The sequence below is a fragment of the Podarcis vaucheri genome, assembly GCF_965113315.1.
Source record: "Podarcis vaucheri genome assembly, chromosome: 7".
Taxonomy (NCBI): Eukaryota; Metazoa; Chordata; class Lepidosauria; order Squamata; family Lacertidae; genus Podarcis; species Podarcis vaucheri.
The window spans coordinates 51372393-51398309 of record NC_138765.1 but is presented as its reverse complement, the minus strand read 5'-3'; the positions used below and the strand labels follow the sequence as shown (position 1 = coordinate 51398309).

The following is a 25917-nucleotide window of genomic DNA, read 5'->3' as shown; positions in this document are numbered from 1 at the left end:
AAGAGTTAACTAAGCTTCAGTCCACTGAGGGTGAATTAGAGGTACACATGACAGCCCTAAGGCAGATAGGGGGTTGTGGAATGCACCTCTGTAAACTATTACTGGGCTAAGTTCAAGGTGTTGGTTTTGGTATATAAAGTCCTTTACAGCATGGGACCAGGATACCTGAAATATTATACCTTGTATATACCTAATCACTCTGCTCTGTGGGTGAGGACCTCCTGCAGACCCCAACTTATGGGATGCCTTCCCCAGAGAGGTTTGCCTGGCACCAACACTCCATGATTTTTTAGTTGTAGGTGAAGAAGCCCTTCCTGTTGTCATAGGACTTTTAATGACAATCTATCAGGTGCTCTAATTTTTCCACCAAGCTCTCTTTTGCTGTGTTTGATGCCATGTTTAAATTGTTTTGGCTACTGTGATTAGTTGGTTTTAGTTTTGTTTGTTTGTTTAGCTTCCTGCTTTGTAAATTTTCTTTATTAAATATTAAAAGTGTTATTTTATTGTAAATTCTATTTTGGTATTTTATTGTCTATGTAAACTACACATGAAATGAAAAGCACATATAATGGGTGTTCCATATATATATATATATATATATATATATATATATATAATTTAAATCTCCTTACCATAGAAGCAGAAGTTAGTAATAGCCTCCAATTTTCTATGGACATTGCACTAACCTCCTTTGCATCACTAGACATATGAATATTTATTATTTTAAAATTTTATTTAGGACATATACTGAATTTCTCATTCAAAAGCCAGTGTGGGCATTTGTAGGTCCTATTCTCTTCAACAGACAGTTATGTTCAAATTAGACCGCAATCCTAATGTGGGAGTTATCAAGGTAGCTTAACGCCCTTATCAGCATAAGTGAGACTGGAGGAACAAATGATGTTTCCATTTGTTTCCTGGTTGTTTTTAATTGTGTCCAATGGAAGGGGAAATAGTGGGTTGGTGGGAGTTTAGACATACTCTGAAGCATGTTTAAATCTCCCAATTTGAGGGTATGGTAGGGGAGTGGGAGGGTTTAGAATCCTCTAGATCTCAGCCACTTCCCATAAATCCTCCCCTTTAAAAACTCTTATGACATCAAGTGGGCTAGAGCTTCAGAGGAGCCATCAGCACTGGAGAGGAAGGCTCTGACATCAAAGGGCCTCCCAAGAATCAGAACTGCACACTTTTCGTTATTAGGTGAATTTTATGCAGGTTCATGCATTGGGGTCCTGCAATTCTGCAACCTGACTGTCCCTCAGTTGTTATATTCCTCCTATACATTACAGGCAAGTTACATGAAGAGTGAGATCTTCACACTTTTCACTGCCTGAGCCTATGACAAGCACCTACTCTGAGCTGCTGCATGTGTTGCTGGTCCTCTAGGCTTGGGTCTTCTGCCCGTGGTTGACAGGAAAGGCTGGATGACTCGGCAGCCAGCATCAGGGTAATGGTGAGACAACAATGACATCTTGTCTAACTGGACTTGCAGGGTAAGAGGGCCATCAGGTTTTCACACTAAGCATCAAGAGAGCAGCACTCACAGAAGCAAGCTACTAAGCTTCAGCCACACTTGTTTTCATTCTGCAATGTAGAATCTGTCTGCTTGGAGTGTTCATAATGGGATAGCAACACACAGGCATCAGGATCTGCTGCATGGGTTGTCTATTCCTCTTGTTTGAATGGTGATAAGAAAAAGTGCCCAGAGGGGGCAGGGAAAGCAAATGCTTTTGGCTCCCAGTCACACTGGAAAAAGGGGGATGGAATGGTAAAGGGAACCCTGGTGTAGTCCTTAAGTCTCTCAGTGGAGAGAGAGGAACAATCTACTTGAAACTCTGATTGAATCTTTCTGAACAGTGAGGTCTCCCAGCTGAGTCTGCATGAGTAAGCGTCTGCCAGAATCACAGGATTGGCTGAGCTTTATGTGAAGGCTTTGCTGAAAGGCTTGTTAAGGAAGCACTGCTGACCAGGCCATCCAATTGCATCACGCTTCAGAAACGAAATGTGCTGCAGCTGGAGAGTCACACGTTGGTGGCTTCCGGCAACAGAGGGATAAAATAACCAACTCTTTCCCACCCTTGGGGCCTGTGCCTCAGAGAATCTCCTGCACTTCCACCCAGCAGCTAGAGCCAATCTAGCAAGGAAAATGAAAGCACTTTCTGCTGCAGGCTGTGTGAAGTGGGGTGGAGGGACAGGTCAGTTACATCAACTTTCCCCAAAATAAAAAATGCAATTATTTATTAATTTATGAATGGCCTTTGGCAAGTGTCAAGGTAATTTACAAGCAAAAACAGATAAATATAATTGCAATTTAAAAACAGCATAAAATGAACATCTAGGGCAGAGATTTTTTTTCATCCAGTGGATGTTAATCTCATATTGCTTTTGTTATGTATCCTGTGGTGTGGAGTTTGAGCCTGGCAGTGTCTAAGATGCTGCAAAATTCTTCACATGCAAAGGTTCTGTGCTTTCCACTGAAATCCAAGGAAGCACAGGAAACACATTTGGTTTACTAGCACACTCTCTCCCATTAACCCAGTCCTCTACTAGTTCACAATACTGGACTACCTGGTACAGCAAGCCACCTCTCCATGATGTACCCAATAGCACTGGTGACTTAAGCTGCAGTCCGTTACTCACTTGAATACTGTAAATGCTGTTGAATTCAACAGGGCTTACTTCTAAGTAGAATTACACTATAAACCAGTGGGTTTTGAAAATACTGAGGTGACAGTAAAATGGCAAAATGAAGAAGTGGGTGCTTGCTGGGGCCTCTAGCATAAGGTGCATTAACAATTGTGGCTCTGGGGACCTGGAATCGTCCTGTTCTGAAGTTGTATTGAACAAGCACCTTTATCTCAAAATGCTCTGAATTTTCAGGAAAAGTGCTTTTAGCAGCCCTCCAAGCTCTTGAGTTCCCTGGCTTGAAAGTATCTCCTCTTTTCCCTCAGCCTCCTCCTTGGGGATAACTGCTAAGAGTGTTTAGTTACAAGTATGGACCTACCCAGCAACACACTTACTCCCTCCCTTCATCTTGCCTAGCCAAGAATTAAAATGCAAATCAGAATTGAAGGGCCACATTTAAAAGGGAGGAGTCTTCATATCTGATTTTTTGTTTACTTGGGCTTTTAATTTTGCATATGAATTGGGACCCCTACAAACTGGAGTTTTCTTGCTGGTGTATTCTGCAACATGTCATCCAAGCAATAATAGTGTATTAGTGATGGATATATACTAGACCATCTGCACATAATTCTACTTTATTTGTAGAATTCTTCCCCAATGTTACTGTGTTATTGCTATATGGAGGGGAACTCTTACATTATAGTTCACACTATGTCTTTTCAAATATATTTATAGGAGGGGAGTTATTGGGTTTTTTTGTTCTTGTTTTTATTATGTATTTTGTGTTCTCATTTTGTATTTTTATGTTGTGAACCACCTTGTGATCTTCAAATGCAGGGTGATATACAAATTTGATTAATAACAATAACAACAACAACAACAACAACAACAACAACAACAACAACAACAATAATAATAATAATAATAATAATATAGCACAACAAAAGCAGGTCATAAAACCCCTGGAACATTTGTGGTATGAAAAGGTACTGGATTTCAGTAGGGAGCCATAGGACATGTACCTATTCCAAACAAAGCAGTATTATCACCCTGAACCATTTGGAGGTGCAAACAGTATTGAAAGCCAGGTTGCATGTAACAGCCCCAATATTATTATGAATGCACAATTTAAAACATGTGTATATCACCTCCTCCTTGCAGATTGCTCTTCTTGCTCCCCATGTCTGCACATACAAATTCCTGCTGACCAAGATCATTGTCCATAAGGCTTTCCTGCACTAAGTTATTAGTGTGGCTGCCCCTCAGTATTGACTATCTGCATGTGCAAAAGGATAAATCACTTCAGGTCTCAAAGGCTTCCTTTATCACACAAGCTATTCCTTGTACAATAAAGAAAATCCTATACCTCATCTCTTGCACACAACGATGCACATCTTCTTTCAGCATGATACATCTGTTGTGGGCTTGTTGGATTTCTACAGTATTCAGATGGTAATACTTTGTACCTGAGGTGAAAGCAGAGGCTTGACAACCATATGTCAGGAGTGCTCTGATGGTGTTTCCTGCTTGGCAGGGGGTTGGACTCGATGGCCCTTGTGGTCTCTTCCAACTCTACGATTCTATGATTCTATTCTATGAAATGGGGCCCTTCTCCAGAACAAGAGCATTTTCACTGTTGATGTGACTGTTCCCTGCAGACAGTCCAGGGGGACTTCTAGACCCCAGAGGAAGTGAGGGAAATCCTAGCAGATCCAGAATATGGAAGGAACCACCCATGCAGGTACCTTGGTTTTTCAAAGGGTCATTTATCCTGGGAACCATGTGGCAAGGTTCAGAGCTAGCACTGGAAGCTTTCCCTGGGCACTTGGGCCCACAGCCAAAACATGCAGCTTAAAGGAAATGTAAAAGACACAAGAACCTAAAATTGTTTATTTTAACTCTCAGAAAGGCAGGGAGATGCTGGTGCCTCTGGATACTGCTGGCAGCCTAAGAAGTCAGATTCTTGGGGGAAAGGTTATAGCAGCTCATTAGAGTGCCTAATAAAACTGTCTACAGATGTTCACTGCCCATCCTGATACTCTTTGAAAGAATAGGACCTGAGTAGGTCCCAGATAAACCTGAAGAGCATTTCATCACTCAAGCAGCATTCCTTAGAACTGCACTAACAGAATCACCATGATTACAGGGCCCAGCAAGCATCCTGCTATGTGCTGACTGAATGCCACCTGAAAATATTGGTAGAAAGATGGTGGAATGTTGGTGGTCATTAGTCATTACATCCAATATCAGTGGGGCTTATGAGACCCATCTTGCACACACACTGCCAACATGAAGAGGTACATATTGTCTTTGTGCTCCATACATCTACCCCAAAAGCAATATAGCTAGGACTACAACTTATATGACTGCTGAGATACCCACAAGGAAACATATAATGCAATCAATGTTAATCCTGAAGGCAATACATTGGTTGGTATGGAAGGAAGAGGCAGACAACACTAGAAAGGGTAGGAGGTTTCAAGAGGGACACACAAGGTTATATGGTGAGAGATAATTCAATTGTTGTACACCCATTTATCTCCATCATTAAACTACAACCTAGGCTTATATGGGTGGGCTCTATATGAAACAGAGCTGAGCCAGCTGAAAGCAAAAGGTGGCAGATCCCTAGAGGAAAACCAGCAGGAACTAGGGTGTATACAGTTTAAGACAAATCTGCCCTAAAAGGTTAATGAGGGTGAAATTGTTTATGATTGCTCAAATGTGGAGAGGCACCCTATAGGTGTTTATAGGCTAATACAATAAGCTTCTGAGCCATGGTGAGTGAGCTGGAGTGCTTGGTCTTAGAGGAGAGCAGAAATATAGTGAGCATAATGGAAGTCTGGTGGAAGGGAGAAAACCAGTGGGACATGATTATCTTCAAATACAAATTCTATAGGAAGGACAGAAAGGGTGTGCTGAAGGTAGTGTTGCTCTTTATGTCAAAGAGGTCATATGAATTCAACACACTAGAAATCCCAAAAGGGAAGAACTCCTCCACAAAATCACTGTGGATGGTAATACCAGGCTTCAAAAGTAGTTTAGTACTGAGGATGTACTACTGTGCCCCCAATAAAAATGCCTAGGATTAACTTGAGGTGGAGCATGACACCAATGAGAAAGCCAAAAGAGGAAGTGCTGTAGTAATGGGTGGCTTCTATTATCTTCACAAAGATTAGATGCATGACTGTTCGAATAACTACAAAGAAGGAAAATTTATAGATACCCCAAAATACTGTGTCCTAGAACAGTTGGTCATGGAACCAGCCAGCCAGACAGTGACTCTGGTCTTAATCCTAAGTGGCACCCAGGACTTGATGTGAAATACAAGTGGTATTGAATTGGTTTGGAACACTGATTATAATACTATCAAATTCAACAAACAGTGGTACCTCTGGTTACAAACTTAATTCGTTCCGGAGGTCCGTTCTTAACCTGAAATCATTCTTAACCTGAGGTACAACTTTAGCTAATGGGGCCTCCCGCTGCCGCTGTTCTCATCCTGAGGTAAAGTTCTTAACCCGAGGTACTGCTTCCAGGTTAGAGGAGTCTGTAAGTGTTTATAACCCAATGTGTTTGTAACCCGAGGAACCACTGTATGTTTAAGTGGAAAACTGCCGAGAAAATCCAACACCATCACATTTGACTTCAAAAGAGGTGCACTGGTAGAAAGGAATTTGAAAGAGAAAGTCAAATGGATTAAATATCTCCAAAATATCTGGAGGTTATTCTCAATAATAGAAGCTCAGCTAGAATGTATAATACATTCAGGAAAGGTATCACTAAGGCCAAGAGGATGCCAGCTTGGTTAATGAGCCAAATCGAGAAAGCTCTTAAGAGATAAGATTGCTTCCTTCAGAAAATAGAAACCTTGTCCAAATGGGGAAACATACACACCCCTTTTCATCCAACCAGTTCTCACCAATCTCTGCCTAGTTGTTATGCTCTTCCAAAATCAAATCAGAGACAGTAGGTATTTTCCCACTCACCAACCTGGCAATCTTTAGTAGTAACACTACCTAAGTTATTGGGGATGGAAGACAGGCCAGAAGGGGAGACAAAGTGCAAGTATGGCTCCATCTCATCACTTGATGCCTCTGTCCACTACCATAGCACCCTCTGCTGATAACACCAAGTCATACAAGGTGATTAAAACATATCCCCAAGTTGGGTGAATGGGCATTAAATGACAAGTGTGTTTCAATGTAAGCAAGTGTAAAATGATAGAAATTGGGGTAAGAAAAATCCTACTTTCATATATACTATTCAGGTCTTAACCAACAGTGACAACAAATCGTAATGTCGTGATGAATATCTGAATGACAATGTATGCAGCAGCTATGAAACAGACAAATTCCATGTTGGGAATCATTAAGAAAGGAATCAAAATAAAACTGTCAATATCTACGGTGCAGCAACTCTTGAAATACTGTGTACAGTTCTGGACACTGTGCCTCAATGATGTTGCAGAGCTGCAAACAGCAAGAAGATGATCAGTGGCTTGGAGCAATTCTTATTTGAGGAAAGGTTACAATATCTAAGGCTTTTTACTTTAGAAGAAAGGTAAGTAATAGGGGGCATAATGGATATGTAAAATTAGGAATGGATTTCTTATAAGATTAGAACTCAGGGCCACCCAATGAAGCTGAAGATTCAAGATGCACAAAAGAAAGGGCATCTTCACACATTGAGTATTGTGGGCCCAATTTTATGGAACTTCCAACAGAGGGTGGATGGGTCCCTTTCCTGTTGAGTATGTGACACCTAATGAAGACTTTTTGTTCCATTGGGTATTTTAACTGAATTCTGATTTTATCGCTTTAATTGATTTTTATTTTCACTGCATTGATTTATTTGTGTAAGCTTGGAGACTTATCATAATTAAGCTGTATATCAATTGTGAAAAATAAAATTATGGAATTTGTAATGACAAGATGTGGTGATGTTCACCAACACAGATGGCTTAAAAGCAGGGTTAGACAAATGCATGGAGAATTAAGCTATCAGTGGCTGTAAGTCATGATGGCTCTTTTACCTCCAGGATCAGAGCCAGTATGCCTCTAAACACCAGTTGCTGGGGACCACAAGTGGGGGTGGGGGTGGGAATGCTATTGTGTTCATGTCCTACTTGTGGATTTCCCATAGGGATTTGTCCTCATGGCTATATTGTTGCCTATGGGAAGTTCACAAGCAGGACATAAGCGCAATAGCATTCTCTCACTTGTGATCCCCAGCAACTGATGTTCAGAGGCATACTTTGATATAGATAGCATATAGCCATCATGATTAGTAAAAAGACCTAGCACTATGGTCTCATCTTCATTTTAATGACTTGTTATTGACAAAGAGACAGAGTGGCAATCCTCCCTAACTGTGAAAATGACAGAGTTCATGTTTCAGTCTGTTCTACCCTAACACCTCTTCTGAAGATTTTTCATGAATTTAATTGTGGGAGGGGTGGATAAATATGAAATGGTGGCTCATGGTATTATGAGAGTTACTGCTTTAGAAAATTTGATGATTTATTTACTTATGTATTAGTAATTGTATTTTACTGATTTGTTAGGAGTTGTTAAGGATTATGTTATTTTGTGGATTTCTCTCTCTCTCTACCTGTTGTAAACCATCTTTTGACTCATGGAAAGGGTAGTATAAATAACTAACAATATGTATGAAAATGTTATACCGTCCTTCTATTAAAATGACAACGGTGGTGGATGGGATACAATACATTAAAAACTCAGCAGGAAAAAATGAAAATTGCACCATGTGCTTCCTACCTGTTGGTGTCTCTTGCACTTCCTTTCTAGGCTCTTCTTTTCATGCGTCTTTGAGATCCAGATGGTAGTAAGGAGGCCCAGAATCACCAAGTGGGCATGAACAGTTTGTTTCTGCAGATTAATTGACTCTTTGGTGAATTTCTGTATGAATTTTTTCAGACCAATCCCTTTACTGTTTCATAGCATCTTTTGGTTCTGGTAAAGTCTAATAAATCAAAGATGAAGAAATAATTTCTGCATCTGATTGTCCAGCTGATGGATGAAGCACAGAGTCTGCGATTGAACTCCTCTCCAGGTAGGTCCTTGGTAAGGACTCTTCCATCCTAAAATAAGAGAAGACTACATTGGCTCCTTGAGATGGGAACTAAACACAGCTCATAAGTTTTTTACAATCCAATCCAGCTCCCTACCTACAGTATATGTTTCAACCCACTGAGAATATAATATACTGCCATTCCATGACCCCAACTACCATATAACTTTATTTCTAATGTGTCTTAGATTATCCAGGGATGGATATATGTATAATACTTGAGACCAGTGCATTCCCTGTGAAAAAATATTTCTCTGAAAGGACATACAATGGGAGCCAGCTAGTGCAGCACCCAGGAAGAAGATATTGATGGGGTTTAACAGCATGCAGAATATGGAAAGAAGAGTCTAAAAGTCAACAGAGCATGTTTTGTGCTCCAACACTGTAGGAAGGAAGCAACTGTAGGCAAGAACCTCAGTAATCTGAAAGCATTGCACAATTTGCAAAATCTGAATTAAAGGACCAATGATTCAGAATTTTATTCCATTTTATGAAATACTGAATGAAAGGTAAGTTTTGGTGCCATAAGTGGTAAGTGTCTGATTCTTCCAGTTAGGATGCATGCAAAAAAAAAAAAAATCCCTGCTAATGCTATTAGCAGAGCCACTCATCTCACCAGGTTGTGGCCCAGATAAGCCACCCTTTTGCGCCTCCTGGAGCCCCTCAGCCTAGTTTATAGCCCTTCTGCTACTTCTTACTTGAGACATCCAATAACTGTCTCCTCTTATTAGCAGTTTTATCAGTAAGGACTCAGCTATCGACAGGCTGCAACTTGAAAAATACAGCCCAACTGTCCCTGGAAGAGCATCTGAGGACTGCTCAGCTTTTAAGGTCTCATTGCATAAAAGATGAAGTGAGTTGTTACCCTTCTAATCTTTGTCCCCTATTCCAGCACTGCAGGGATGGTCCACACTGGCTTGTGGGCATAGTTCAGGCTGGGTTAATTAAGCATATTGAGCCAATAACCTTCCATGTTAGGATAGTGATATTCATAATTTAATGTATTGCTGCTGAAACATTAGCCTGTCAACAAATGGCACCATGCCACAGAAGTCTTAGTGCTGACCACCTTTCAGTAAAATGAGTGTATTGTTAAAGCAGGCATAAATCATTTATGGTTATGGCTCTATTGTCAAACTGTACATGCAAATAAGCAGTAACTTCGGTAATTTATTTTGCCTTTTGGAGATTATTTTCATGATTTTATTATCCCATTTTATGATTCATAGGCACTGGCCAAATGCCATTTTGTGCCTTTTCAGTGCTTTGCTGCTATTCTGTTAGTCATCTTCAAAACAAGAGGGACTCTGGCATCAGCACTGTCACAGTCCCACCAGCTTCCAGCACGGTTGGTGGAAATCCAAGCATCTTATTGTGGATACACCATTCCATTCAAAATACAGGAAAACAGTTGACAAGGCTTTATTGGAAAGGATGGTGAATGGAAGAAGTTTTAGATTGGAAACCTCTTTGGCTAGAGACCTGTCAAACCTGTTCTTTGTACAGCCCTATGTTTATGATATTTAAACACAAACAGCAACATAGATAGGGTGTTCTACAAGCTTTCAGCCCACCAGTTGATGAATGGATTCATGTATAGACCAGGAATGAAACCTCAATTGGCTTTTGGAGCACTCTGGCAATTAGCTGCAAGATTGCTGATGTTTTTTCTTCTTTTTCTTCTTTTTTATTAATCCTGCTCTTCAGCCAAAAAAGGATCTGGAGCAGCTAATGGAACACATGAGGGAATGCACAGGATTCAGAATATGAAAATAAGCAACAGCAGCAGTAAGCAGGCATCTCAGCATCCAGGAAGGGGAACCTGCAGCTGATCATTTTCAGCAGAGGTTGAAGATTGTGGTAAATCTGTACATAGGGTAGAAGACTTGAAATGTTCTGTGTCCTGATGCTTACATAGCATCTGAAGTCACCCTTGTAAGATGTTGTGGTACTTTGATTGTCATTTATTTATTTTGTTTATTTAAACAATTTATATACCACTTAATCACAGTAATCTCAAGTGGTATACAGGAAACCAAATACAATAAGACTAAAATTAGTTAAATCAATAAAATCAGAATTTAATTTAAAATAGTCTTTTTTTTTTAATAAAATTTTTATTGGTTTTACAAAAGTTTTTATAACAAACAAACATTAAACAAAAAAGACAAACAAACAAGTATAATTTCATAATGTCCTTTCATAAACTTCTTTCCTCGGACTTCCCCATACCTCCCCTTTCTGCATCCTCATGTCCAAATTTTTATAGCAACTTGTAAATGTTTTTTCCCGTCCTAATTCATCATAGTCCTTTCTTAATCTAATCTTATATTACTGCAACCCTTTCTCTCTGTAAAATCTCGACATTCTAAGCTTCATCAAGTTTATAATAGTCTTTAAGGTAAATCTTAAATTTCTTCCAGTCTTCTTCCGCAGTCTCCTTTCCCTGGTCACGAATTCTGCTCGTCATTTCCGCCAATGTCATATAGTCAATCACTTTCATCTGCCATTCTTCCAAGGTGGGTAAGTCTTGTGTCTTCCAATACTTTGCGATCAGTATTCTTGCTGCTGTTGTTGCATACATGAAAAAAGTTCTATCCTTCTTTGGCACCAATTGGCCGACAATGCCCAAGAGAAGGGCCTCTGGTTTCTTAAGGAAGGTATATTTAAATACCTTTTTCATTTCATTATATATCATTTCCCAGAAAGCCTTAATCTTCGGGCATGTCCACCAAAGATGATAAAAAGTACCTTCAGTTTCCTTACATTTCCAACATTTGTTATCAGGCAAATGGTAAATTTTTGCTAATTTAAAATAGTCTTATTAAAATTAAATTTAAAAAGTATTCAGTAAACACTGGGAGTTCAACAGCAAGGGGGCCTGTGTGACCTCAACTGTAAGGAAGTTTCATAAAATTAGGCCCACTATACTGAGTGGGCAGCTCCTTGTGGATACAATCTGTGCATCTGAGCCATGGGGGACCACCAACAGTGACTACCCCAAATACTTCAGTAATCAAACAGGAATATAAAGAATCAGGCAATCCCTGAGCTATCCTGGATCCAAGCTGTTATGGGCCTTGTAAATAAGAACAATGAACCTGGCTGGGTAGCATACAGGCACCAGGGTTATGTGTTGGCAATAGTCTGTCCCAATCAACAGTCTAACTGCAGCATTTTGCATAAGCTAGAGCCTCCAGACCAGGTCCAAGGGTAGCCTCACATAGAGCACATAACAATAACTGAGTCCTGAGTGAATCATAGCAGTCAAACTATTCCTGTCCAAGAATGGTCATAGTTGGCATACCAGCCATAGCTAGTAAAAGGCGCTCCTAGTCATTGAGGCTACCTTGATCCTCCAGCAACAAGGATGGATTCAGGATAATTCCCCAACTCTGAACATGTTCTTTCAGAGGGAGTGCAAACCTGTATAGAACAGGCAACTGGCCTAGCTCCTAGATGTGGGGACCACCAATCCTCCATCCTTCTGTTCTCCAAAGGTTCAAGCTCAGCTTACTGGATCTCAACTCCACAACTGTGCCCAGACAATGGTTCAGATTTTGCACAGTATTTATTGACTCAGATGTTATGGAGAAGTAGAGCTGTGTGTCATCTTTGTACTGATGACACTTTGCCTCCCAACTCCAAAAGAGTGCGCCCTGTGGCTTCATACAGATGTTGAACAAAAATTTGAAATAGATGATAGACAGATGATAGAAAGAAAGAACCACATTGAGAACAAGATTGCATGCAGTGGTACACTGTAGTGCAAAGACCATTAAACCAAAAAAGCTATCTTCTAATGCTACTCATTGGAAACACCCTGTAAGTAGCAGCAAAACAACAGTAGAAAAATGCCCCTGATGCCTATCCCACAGAGACAGTCCATAAGGATACCATGGGTAGTGGTATCAAAGCGGACAAGAGATTAGGCAGAAGCAGAGAGGCACTTCTCCTGTCCTACTCTCGATTCAGTTCATTTATCAGGGCAACCAAGACTGAGTCTGTCCCAAAACTGCACCTGAATCCAGACTGAAACAGAGCTAGATAATTCATATCCTCCAGGAACTCCTGCAACTGCTCAGCCAGCTCTCTTGTCACCACCTTCCCCAAAAAGGAGTACAGTGGTGCCTCGCAAGATGAAATTAATTCATTCCGCGAGTTTTTTCGTCTTGCGGTTTTTTTCGTCTTGCGAAGCACGGTTTCGGAAAAGTTTTAGAAAAGCTTCAAAAATCACCAAAGTCTTCAAAAACCTCAAAAAAGGCTACCACACACATGCTATGAGTTGTTCCTTGAAGTCAAGTCGCAACTGTATTAACGGTTTTAAGAAAAAGGAAACAAACTTGCAAGACGTTTCCGTCTTGCGAAGCAAGCCCATAGGGAAAATCGTCTTGCGAAGCAACTCAAAAAACCAAAAACGCTTTCGTTTTGCGAGTTTTCCGTCTTGCAAGGCATTCGTCTTGCGAGGTACCACTGTATTTGCAACCAGGAAGTAGCAGTTATATACCATGCAGTGGCGTAGCGTGGGGGGTGCCAGGGGTGCCGGCCGCACCGGGCGCAACATTGGGGGGGCGCGCGTTTGGCCGGCCCTTCGCAAGACCAAAGTCCATAGGGAAATCTCCGGGACAGCGGGGAAGCGCAGCGCGTCTTCCCCTCTGTCCTCGGACCTCCTCCGAAGCCTGGCGGTGGGGCAGAGAGACCTCCTCCCGCTGCCAGGCTTCGGAAGGATGCTCCGAAGGCTGGCGGCGGGAGGAGGGCTCTCCGCCCCACCGCCATCCTTCGGAAGGCTGCTCCGAAGCCTGGCGGCGGGAGGAGGGCTCTCCGCCCCACCGCCAGCCTTCGGAAGGCTCCTCCGAAGCCTGGCGGTGGGGCGGAGAGACCTCCTCCCGCCGCCAGGCTTCGGAAGGCTGCTCCGAAGCCTGGCGGTGGGGCGGAGAGACCTTCTCCCCACGCCAGCCTTCGGATGGCTGTCCTGAAGACTTGTGGTGGGAGCAGTGGCGTAGCGTGGGGGGTGCAGGGGGGGCCTGCCGCACCTGGCGCAACATCTGGGGGGGGCGGAAGAGACTCGAGAGCTAAAATCCACGGGTTAGGGGGCGCAAATTACTTGCCTTGCCCCGGGTGCTGAGAACCCACGCTACGCCACTGATACCATGGAATCTGGGGTGAGCTTCTTCAGGAGTGGACACACTACCACCAGTTTAAAGGCAGTAGGCATCACACTGTATTGTAAAGAATGTGTTCACCATACCCTGGAAACATCCAGCCAACCTCACTCCCCACGACTAGCTTTCACCAGCCAAGATGGGCAGGGGTCAAGAGAGCAAGAAGCCAGTTGCATCATTATAAGAGTCATGTCCACATCATCATAAACTGAAATTGATCCCTCAGAGCATAGGAAGGCACTGTATTGGACACCTCAGCTGGAACACCAATGACAGTGGCACTGAAGGCACTATGGAGCCAAGTTACTTTATCCTCAAAGTGTAGTGCAAATTGATCACAGCATGCTGCTGACTGCTCCAGAGGCCCATCCACTACTTCTGGTACAACTAGCCTACAGAACACCTGAAACAACTCTGCTGGATGGTTCTCTGAGGATACAGTGGAGGTAGAAAAGTAATTCTTCTTTACCACCTTTACTGCTGCTTGGTAGGCAGAGTTATGTGACCTAACAAGCATTCGGTCATCTTTGGACTGAGTTTTCCACCACCTGTGTACTTGGGAAAGGGTGGTGAAATTGGGTGCATAACCTCATTGGAAAGAAAAAGTTTGTCCTTATGTGCCATCATGAGCTTCTTTGTAGCATTCTCAGGGTATCTACTCACTTGGAAACCTCTCAGCTTAGGAGGTACTAGACTGATGAAGTCGGAATGAACTTCCATCTACTCACTAACGTGCATCTGATTAACTTATATGAACTATTAGATGCATGATCCTAACATATTTTCCATGAGCTGCTGATTCCATCAATATCAGTATAATAAATATCATTCACTTTAAACAGTTATTGTATTCTTGTGTTGGATAACTCATATATTGTATTAATCTCTTCTGTTATGCTGATTTTAAAAAAATGCTGCTTTGCAAACCTCTTGCAATAATTCCATGGCCCCTCAAGGTGTCCACAACTCACTGGCTGGAAACCACTGAACTAAAGAATACAGATATTAGTGGTGTTGCCAGAAGATTCCCAAACCACTGGATAAAGTTCATATCCACTGCTGAGGAGGTTCAGGGTGACTATCCAATTTGAGGATCAGTGAGATCTAAGCACACAGCCATTCAGGATATGGTTCAGCATTATAATTACCTCATCACCTCTTCCCAAGCTATTGAATTAAGCCTAATCTTTCTGGGCAGGGCAGGACTGTTTAATTTTACCAATAAAAAGGGACAGTTATTCACTGCAAGTCGAAGAGAGAATGAAAGGAACAAGAAAAGCAAATTATATAAGCTCACTATGAGTACAATAAATTTTAGAAATTAGGACTGTTTCACACAGGGAAACATTGGTTTGTCACTTAGGCTACAAACATAACAGGGAGCTTCAGCCAATCCTGATTAATGTACCTGTTATGGTACACATGCTTGTCACAGTAACTTTTTGTATCATTATGTGGTACACTTAAAGCATCTTAGATGCACACTTAAGAAATGTCACCTGTGTTGTAGCTCTTGCACAAGTTGTCACATTGATCATCATGCGCTATAAAGATCAACATTCCCAAAATAAATTTTTGACCTATTGCTCAATAATACAGCTTATGCAATTCAAAATGTTTCTGGTGATGATCCACTGAACCTTGACTGAACATAGAAAAGGCTTAGAGCCAAAGCCAGGGTTGTTCACTTTAAAACTGCTCTTGTGGTCTGGAAAGTGTCTCAGGCAGCAGGTGCCAGGAGACTCTATGCCAAAGACTCTGGAGAGCCACTGCCACCCACAGGAGACAGTCCTGGGCTAGACAGATAACATCATATACTGCACTGGATTTCAAGGCAGAAGAAAGGTGGGGTAAAAATGAAAGAAAGGACTGTCAGGGAGGGACCACAGATCTCCTTTGCCAACTATGACTACATTTAGTGCTGCACAGCCAAAAGCAGGAGCAACCATTACTCTCTTAGCTACAGCTACAAGAGAGTTAAAGCTGAGGTTTCTAAATTGCTCTCTTGAGGTCTTATTACTTGTTGATTAGCTCCTTTTGGGGACTGCATCAAACCTTCTACAATAATAAACACTCCCTTCATTGGGAATTCTGTAACAACCTCAGCTGCCCTGCAGCCCTCTGTCCTCGCCTGGAAAAGGCAGCAACATATGTGAGAATTGCTTCCCCTTTTGGGTTGTGAGTTCTGGAAGTGGGTGGACATATTGATCTGTGTAATATTTAACAAGCTTATTGAGAGCAGATATACAAGTGTCAGGTTTGTATACTTTCATATTTAACTTCTCAATCCTAAAAGGCTAAGCAGAAACAAAAGTGGTCTGTGTACCTGTGGGAAAGCATTTAAGGTAGCTTGGTCCTTGGCTGCTGTCAAAAACAAGCTGCTCTTTGACAAACCAAGTTCCACACTTGCGTGATGCTGGTCTTGAGCAGCATCACCCCTCTGCTCTAGTTAGTTAGTGTTACAAGGACAAGAAGCAACTCTGGAGAATACTGTGGATGTGGATCAGAAAAGATGAGCAGAACTGGTAGGAGGTCCTACCCTGAAGATTTCTAAGTAAAATTTGGCCTTCAGCTTGGCAAAAGCCAAAGCCATGCTATTGAAAACTAATTGTTTTGCCGAGATGATTTATGCCATTATTTGGATTACACTTACAATTCTAAAAGAAAGGGGAAGGAAATACAGAATCTCAAGCACAGGGGACATTGTTCTCCGTTTCTGATATCTGTGTTTCTCTCCAAAACAGGGCATGGGGCCTCCCTAAAATCCTCTGTAATGAATTAGCCTGAAGTTATCTCAAGTCATTGCCTCAAAAGAGCCAGCTACCTGTTGGAAGAGAGGTCTGATCGATGCGAACTAAAGCAGCCGTGCGTGAGCTGTTACACAGTGGTTAGTATTGATCAGAGCTAAAGGCTGCCGATAGGAATGTAGAGGGAACTGACAGGCGGAGAAGAGGAAAGGAGGAAACTGCCTTCGCTGGTGGCAGTCATACAGAGGAAAGCCGATAAAAAGTCAATTCCACTTAAGTTAATAGCTGCTAACTAAATATTTTGGGGGGCAGAGCCTTCCCTCTGTTCCGGAAGTGAGACATCAAGCAAGAGCTGGGCATCGACAGATGAGATCACAGAAAGAGTTGTGATGGCCAGTTGAGCAGAATGAGAAAGACGTAGGCTCCACACAATCTGCTAAGCCAAACCTTGCTGTTGCGTATATCAGAGGGAAGAAGTAGAAAGGTAGCAAACAGCATGGGACCATGGGCATCTGCAGGATTTTTTTCTGGGATGGAAGGCACAAAGTAAAGATTCCAGAATAATAAATATGTGCACAGACACACACACACACACACACACACACAGCGAGAGAGCTGATCTACCTTTTCTTAAAGTTCCAGCGATTGAGCAACGGTGAGACCCAAACAGACCTGACCTCTGAGAAACAAGCATTCCAGTCTACCCCTCAGTTGTTTTTCATTTAGTAGCTTCTACAGATAGACCTGGAATCCAGATATATTTACATCTATGACTAAAACACTTTATTATTTTGCTACCTTTTTTTTACAGGGAACCAGGCACAGGGCCTTCTCGGTAGTGGCGCCCTCCCTGTGGAACGCCCTCCCACCAGATGTCAAAGAGAACAACAACTACCAGACTTTTAGAAGACATCTGAAGGCAGCCCTGTTTAGGGAAGCTTTTAATGTTTGATGTATCATAGTATTTTAATATTCTTTTGGAAGCCGCCCAGAGTGGCTGGGGAAACCCAGCCAGATGGGCGGGGTATAAATAATAAATTATTATTATTATTATTATTATTATTATTATTATTATTACTCTCTCCAGCCCCTACTGTTGCTACAATTAAGTTCTCAGCTATGCCCCCTGCATTTCCCTAAAAAACTCAACACACATCCCAGGATCAGCAGTGGACTACACAGTTCTACCTCCCTACAGCAAAATGGGGGAGCAGGGGGTGGACTCACTGGGCTACTTTGCAGGGCTGGCATAACCTGTGCTCTCTCAGCCATCACTCCATGCCCTGCAATATGGATATAATAATAAAGGGCTTTGTCTGCATTGGAACTGGCTGGGTAATTTTTTTAATGTTCACAAACTCCTGGGAGGAGGGGGAGAATTATCTTTTTTATATGAATAATATTCAAATTAATAAAAATAAAAATGCCCATCTTTGCTGCTATGTTCTGTTTTGGGGTATCTTTTGCCCAATCACAGCTACATTAACATCCTTGATACCTGAATTGTTTTCTGTTGAGCAGCAAACATTTCTCTCCCAGAGAGGACCAGCAGAAAAAGGGGAAACTGCCTCCACAAATAAACCCAGGCATAGGCAAACTCAGCCCTCCAGAACATCCCTGACCACTGGTCCTGTTAGCTAGGGATGATGGGAGTTGTAGTCCCAAAACATCTGGTGGGCCATTTGCCTATGCCTGAATAAACATATGCATGGAGTTCCCTCTTCCAGGCAAAGACACAGGAAAGGCTGGCAACATTAACCCTGCCATGTGGGAATCCCTTGCAGACGACAGCAGTGCCTGGAGACAAGTCATGTATCCACGGCAGTGACCAGAGGAGAAATGACTGCTGGGAGGAGCACAGAGAGAATAAATGCCATGGTGCACCTGTAACAGTGAAACTGGATGCCTTTATCTGCCCCAGCTCCAATAAACTATGTCTCTCCTGTACTGGTCACTACAGCCACAGTAAGTGCTGTAATTCTCCAACAATTTGACCTTACCCCCAAATGGCGCACTCTTCCATTGTCTCTCAAGACGGATGGATGCCAACAACAAAAACACTTGGGTTTGTCCCTTGAAATTCTCAGTCAATGCAAGAGTGAGAATGGAGAAAACAGCATTTGATTAAGATTAGGGAAGGGGTGATGAGGGTGAATTAGGAACGAAGTGGTAGCCCTTTTAAATTTTTTAAGGTGCATCTGAGGTGTGGTTCAAGTGAGGAAGAAGCTCACTAAGCAGAGATGAAACTTGCATATCTCAGGGGCAGTGGAAGAAGCAAATGAGGCACTGTGGAAGGAGGATAATTTGGCCACAAAGAGTAGCACAGATATTGCTGCACAGTTCTAACATTTAACTTGCAAGCCTGTAAAAGTAAAATTTTGCTACAGAACATCAGGGATACCTGAACACCAGGAATCAAATTGTGTTTTGTATAGAATGTGTATAATTAACACATTATATACACATTTAAGCATTCATCATCACATTTTCTCCCCCTTCTCCCCCATTGTGAACTGATCTTCTTACATGCACTGGAAAATGAAAATGGACATATTCAGGTTTCTTCCCAATTAGTTAATTGCTGGATTCTTCTGTAATCTGCACTTGCTGAAGTCTCTCTTCTGGCTTAAGTAAAGTTAACTTTTATTTCTCTCTCTCTCTTTTTCTCTCACACAAACAAGATTTCTATTAAGTGGACAGTTTTACAGAATTAGGTGTTTAAATTGAGCATAGGCATTGATCATGCAGACTTGGGAAACTTTGGTCCTGATTCCAAAGACTAGGAATAGTGTGGGGATCTTTTACAGCCATATGCTTTCTCAAACTCTGGGTGGAAGATTCATGACTGTATCAGGCTCCTGGTTTTAAATCGTCTCAGTCACTCTTGGGCCTGCTACTACTGCTTCCTTAATGGGTCTTGCTGAACTCAATTGTATGCTTAACCAGTGTGACTGACAGAAATCCAATGCTGACCACTTCATTATGTGGTGACCTTGCCCCTCTTTCCTTCTGTCTTTCTAATTCCCCATCCTGGGCAGTGCCCCCTTCCTAATGAGAACTCATTCAAGGTCAAGACCTTCAAGCCTTCACTTTTGGGTGCAAAGTTCTACTGTATCCCAAGAGAAATTCTGCCAGTGGAAATCAGCACTTTGAAGTGCAATCTTCCCCAGATCAGTTTGGTACAGTTTGGGTGGGATTCTATTTCACCGATTAATCTCTCATGATCCATCTGCACCCCAATAGGCATGTCTGCTACTGTTCCTCTGTAGAAAGAAAACCTTCTTAGACAAATCTTTTTTAAAAAAGTAATACTGAAATAGATGCCATCCCTCTGTGGTAGATCAAAAGTGGTTCAACCAGTCTCACGTGAAGTGTCTACACTGATTATCAATATAAATAACATAATAAATAAAAATAGTAAAAGAAACACTAAATAAAAATTGTAAATCACTTGCAGCCCTCTCAAATATTCCCAGGTCTTTCTGTACCTGTTCCTTAGAACACTTAAAAAAAACAAACGCTGGGAGGGAGCATAACTTACTAGCAGAGCAGTTGTTTTACATGTAGAAGATGGTCCAGGACGTCACCAGTTAAAAAGATAGCAGGTGATGGGAAAGGCCTCTCTCTGCCTGAAATGACAACCCTGGAGAGCTGCTGCCAATCAGAATAGAAAATACTGGGATAGATGGACAAAGAGTCTCAGTGTGGCCATAGAAGGTACACTGCCTTTTTCTGCATTTCCTCCAAGCAGTCTTAACAAAAGGCAGTTGCATATCACATAGTCAACAGTGCTCACTAATCACAAGAGAACATCTAGGGCAGGGTTCCCCAAACTTGGGTCTCCAGCTTTCTTGGGACTATAATTCCCACCATCCCTAGCTAGCAGGACCAATGGTCAGGGATGATGGGAATTGTAGTCCAAAAACAGCTGGAGACCCAAGTTTGGGAAATCCTGATTTAGGAGATGGGAGTAAGGGAAATTATTCCAGATCTCCACAAACGCAATAACAATTTTAACCCTAACCCAAAGCAATAGCATGAGTGCAAAGATGAAAAATGAGGTAACATTTGGTCAGATTTGTATTTCCAGTTTATCTCGTCAAAAGCACCTTGGTGTGTCTCCTTCATGTCCTTCTTCCTTATTTTGATTTTTCCTTTTTAGGGTGGTGGTGGTGGTTGTTTTGAAGTTACTATTTGTTTCCAACATTTCCTCCAAGGAGCTCAAGCATACATGGTTTTTCCCCATCACAACCATCCTGTGAGATAAGCTAAACTGAGAGACAATGACTGGACCAAGGTTACCTACTGAGTTTCATGGTTTAATGTGGATTTGAACCCTGGTGTCCAAGATCCTAGTTCAAAACTAACAACTATTTTTAAAATGTAATTAAAATATTAAATAAATACTGTAATACCTAAACAAATAATCAGAGCCATAGCTATTGGGGGGTAGCCAGGTTTTTGCCCCGGGTGAAGCTTCCAGAAGGGTGCCATTGAGGCTCCCAGCCTGTGTGTGTACACAAATACATACATGGGGCGCGTGTGTACAAAACTGGGTCTTTGACCCAGGTGAAATAATCATTTGCCCCTGCAAATAATCAACAGGTTACTTCTGAGGCTAAGGGTCCAAATAGTCTCTTCAAAGAAATATGATGTCCACACTCCCTGTCCATTTAACCACAGGAGTTGCACAACTCTCCTTTTCTCAAGTAGCAGAAGTGCTGACTATCTGAAACTATCCACAAAGAGAGAAAGGAAGACACACACACACATACCTATGTGCTCATGCACACAAAAAGCAAACATGATCTGTGATCAATATCTTTACAAGTCTGAAGGAATCCTAGCTCCCAAAGGGTTAATCCAGAGAAGCAAAGCCATCAGACTGTTTAGTGAGCTAATGCTTTTATTGATGGGAAATGCCTTTCTGGCTCCAGGAGAGAAAGCTCCATACAGGTTGCAAGGATACAGCCTGGGAAAGGGGGAAATCACAGAGACCTGGCACCAAAGGATCTGCGTGCAAGGCTTTTTCACCACCACTTTCAAGTGCAGGCACTCAAAGTAACCAAGCCACCCAAGAGCTACTCCAGTCATGAGATCATCCACATTAAACAGCTTCAGGGTAAGGCACCCTAGTCATTGCCTCAAATGCCAAGCAAATCTTAGCCTGAAAATCCCATATAAAGAAGGTCCTGCTCAGATGGCTTAATCTCCTGTTCGTGTTTTCTTACAAAATGTACAGAGCATTCCTTTTTAAAACTATCCAGTGCCTGCTGGTTGTGATATCTGGCCTTAAAAATGTTACCAGTTTGCTTCAAATGATCGGCATCTATCTAGTAGGCTATCTGTGGTCACTGCCAGGGTCAGGGTTCAAGGTGTAGTAGTCTGCTAATAAAGTGTAAGCTAATGTTGTTGTCAAATTGCTGGAGTAAACAGACAGTGCCCACTTCCCACTGATGAACTTCCTCTGGGGTTGGGGATATTGGCTTTATTGGAAAACTGCCAGTTGCAGAAGTGATGGAAGTGGCTGGTAGCAGAAAAAGACATCTTGATTTTGTAAAAGGATGAGTTCTGTAGTTGATAACCATCTGAAAAGCAGTTCATTGACTGACTGTACAGTGACATTTATTAACGATCTCAGGGCATGACCAGGTGTGGGTTTGGTCAGTGCCTGGAAGACAGCCTGTCTAAGAACCCCTTATACGATACTTTTAGTTCCCTTCTATTAGGGAGCTGGAATATAAATCCAACAAATAAACATAAATGAATAAATGGTTGGTTACTCCTTATATGTGGGGCTTCTCTTAAGGTGGTCCAGAAGCTACAACTAGCGTAGTTATATGGAGATGCCCTACTGACAAAAAGGTACATTGGCTGTAGATACGCTAGCAGGCTAAGTTTAAGGTCTTGCTAGTGAGGTACTGTACAAAGCCCTAAACAATTTAGGACCAGATTACCTCTGAGGATTTGCTACCTTCTACAGCCCAGTCCAGTCACTTTGATCCTCAGCGGAGACACTCCTAGAAGTACAGTATGCTCCTGAATGTCCTCTTATGTCTACTGAGACCAAAGCTTTTAGAGTGGAAGCACCTTCCTTTTGGCATGCACTCCCAGTGAATCTCAAGCAGGCATTTAGGCTCCTGCTTAAAACTCTTCTTTTTACCCAGACATTCCCCAAGGGGTATCTGCATTAGTACATTAAGTTATGTTGATGTACTAATCTGATTTTTGATGTATTCTATGTTAGTTTTGTTGATATAATTGTTGTTTATTATTGTTGATTTTATGTTATTCATTGCCATGCTTTTTAAAAAATGTAGTTAGTAGAGAATTTTTATACAAATAAATAATTTAAATAAACCACATGACAAATATGCCTGGTGTGGACAGTAAGGGCCCATGTCAACATAAAATGGTGATCTCTGTGCCAGTGAACTAAAAACCCAAAGGGTCTCCATGGAACCCAACAGTGTTGTAAAGGCAGAAAAGAGTCTCATAAACAGATGAACATCATATGACACAAATGATCTATTTGAAGAGGAACAGCTCCAGGAGCAGAATCAGATGCCTCCCTGTTCACCATCTAGAACAGGCTTCAGTTGGTATTTAGTTGCTTTTCAGAATTGTTCTAATACTCACTTAGTGCCAACAGTTAACTGACAAAGATGTAGAAATGAAGCACCATCTTAAGTCTTGCTCACATTTTTCTTCTTGTGATTTGCATATTCAAGGTCTAGATGCCTGGCTGTCAGAGATGGTGACAGTTGTGGGGGCTTTCTAGCTTTATCAAGGGGGATTATTTCAACCCAAATTATTCTGCATTGTAAATGTTTAAATCTACATTAAACCCTGATTAATTCATGAAACAGCTTGATAGCGTATTTACTAGAAGGAAAAAAATCAAATTATTATGGCCAATTCCCAACCAAAGTAGCCTTTAAAATGCTGTATTCTGAGCTTTGGCTAACAAAATGTTTTTAAAATTATGCTTCATTTTTGAAAAGCTCTCTTTAATTTCATAGGCAATCTGAATCCTTCAGCACTTTTGCACAACACAACAGGAATTAATAAAGTAGATAAATCCTAAATAAATCTGGATTTGGGTTAACTATGTCTTGAGATTTAGAACACTGTAGGAAAATGAAAAGGGGCGGAGGCAGGTCTACCCCTAAAAGCTGCCTATGCATGAAGAAGGGATGTGCTGAGGAGGAGGGTGGGGGTTGGGGATCCAGTTGAGCTGGGTAATCAAAGAGCTTATCATGGTAGTTCTGAGGAGATGTTCAAAGATCTTGTCTGGCCACAGGCTTGGTAAGGTCACATCAAATGCAGTTCTCAAAGAAGATTATAGGGGAGCTTGGTTTGTGAGATTTGTTGCAGCAAGCTAGTTGGACTACACTAACTCAGAGTCCTGTCACAGGCAAATCTGGCTTCTTTCAAACCATTTTGGAAATGAAGGTCTGGCTCCAAACAATAAGCAAAAAACAGCTTTGCAAAAAGGCAACTCAGGTCTTTCTAGATCCCTGCAAGCAATCCACTCCTCAGGAAAAAAAAAACATTTGGGGAACACCCTTGGATTTGCTATATTGGATTCAGAGAAGATTGTTTAAGCAGAGTTCTGTGGTATGATGCTTTCCTGACTCCTCTTCCACCCCCACACTCCAGCATCTCCTACACTCCCTCTGAATGCAATAGGGTGCAGGAGCTGCAGCAGGCTTGGGAAATTGGACAAAGACAGTAAGACTGTTTTTCTATTCATACAGGATACCTTTTGATACTCTATGCCAGCCTTTCACCTTTCCTTTTTACATGAAGAGGAAGAAAATGGAAGTGACTAAAGAGGTGAAGAGTATTCTCGTTGTAGAGTGTACCACACACAACCATCTGTCCTGGAAAGTTAGGCATCTATCTTCACATATTCATTCATTAAGAGAAAAATATTATAAGAGCATATAAAACATTTCAAGACTTTTTTCCAGAAAAGAACTCACCAGAACTCAGTTCTGGCACCTCTCAGGTGGGCGCCATTGCCATTCTAAGAAAATGAGGGAGATGTTCATGGTGAGTTCCGTCACCTTTTTTTCTAGAAAAATAGCACTGTTCAAGACTTTTTATGACTCTTGGAAAATTAACCCTGCAAATAACTAGATCTATTTGTCTGGATTTTAGACTGCTGTAAATGTTTTGAAATTTACTCATCCCTCTCAGCTTCCCCTTGAAGAAATGGAGCAGATGTGCACTGCTTGAGTGCTTAGTCTTACAAATAACCAATAGAACTATTCTCCCTGAGACTGAATGACCAGAATGACACAATGACCAGAGCAAAGACTAAGTAGTAAGAAGACAGGGCAAAAATGTACTCATCAAATCATGTTTTATGGCACCAATGTTTGGCGTCTAATGTTTACAGTGCAATCATATCATTCCCTCAACAGCAAGCCACACATAAGAAGAAAGTTGCCACCAACATAAATCAAAATTCAGCTGTGTCTGGAACATTCAGTTTTCAACATACAAGACAAACTCTGACCTGTGTCCAAGTTCAAGAAATAAGAACATTCCACAAGCCAGCTATTAAAACTATTTATCGCATCAGGATAAAATGCACAGACAAGAAATTACAAGGTAACAATTTTTGATCATTGTTTTATGTGTCCCTATCCAAAAATGCATAAATGGTTCTTCCTCACACAAAGAAAAAATCTTTACCTACAGTACATGTTACTTAGGCCAATTAGTGCGAAGCTCTGTAACCAGCCAAAACACAGCAGCAATGTTTATTTTCCTAAAAATGCATGGCAACCCCCAAAATTTTGAGAAAGCTTATTAGTCAGTCTGTGCTATGGGGCTTTCCTGGCCCCTCCAGCCTTGTGAGCAACATGAAGGGCTGAATTTAAGAGTAAGAAAAACCAGGTGCATAAACCTAAGAGAATGTCACTAGCATCAAAATAAATGAGTTTGTTCATTTTCAGTTTTAAGTGTGTGGTTTGCTTCTTTTTACTAACACCCCTGTTGTAGTACTACTATTGTTATAATTTTAAAAGAGTAACTTGATATCTGATGAGGCTGGGAGAGAAACAGGTTTTCCAAATAGGAATGAGGAAAATGTGTTTGGTATCTCAGACTCAACACAGGGATTTGATGATGCAGCATCTCATTTTCCTTGCCCATTTTATTAGGCAGAGCAGCAACACTGACTGTGTAATACTTGCATTCAGAAGAGCTCTGCTTATCCAGTAGAGCTCCCATATACAGTAGCTTAGGACAGACGGAGGAATGTTCAGGGCAGTGGC

The 25917-nt window shown here is 41.6% G+C and overlaps 1 protein-coding gene across 12 annotated transcripts in view; it reads right to left on the bottom strand.

The window, feature by feature from the left end:
* The window catches only part of ZFHX3 (zinc finger homeobox 3), a 262705-nt gene that overhangs the window by 182865 nt on the left and 53923 nt on the right, over positions 1-25917 (bottom strand). For 10 of the 12 annotated variants that reach the window (XM_082229254.1, XM_082229255.1, XM_082229256.1 and 7 more), the window contains one exon: positions 8406-8728. The exons of 1 other annotated variant lie outside the window; for it this stretch is intronic. The gene's annotated coding sequence lies outside the window, so the exon portion shown is untranslated. Of the gene's footprint in view, positions 1-8405; positions 8745-25917 lie in introns of all 12 variants that reach the window. One more of the 12 variants, XM_082229258.1, reaches the window with a different exon arrangement.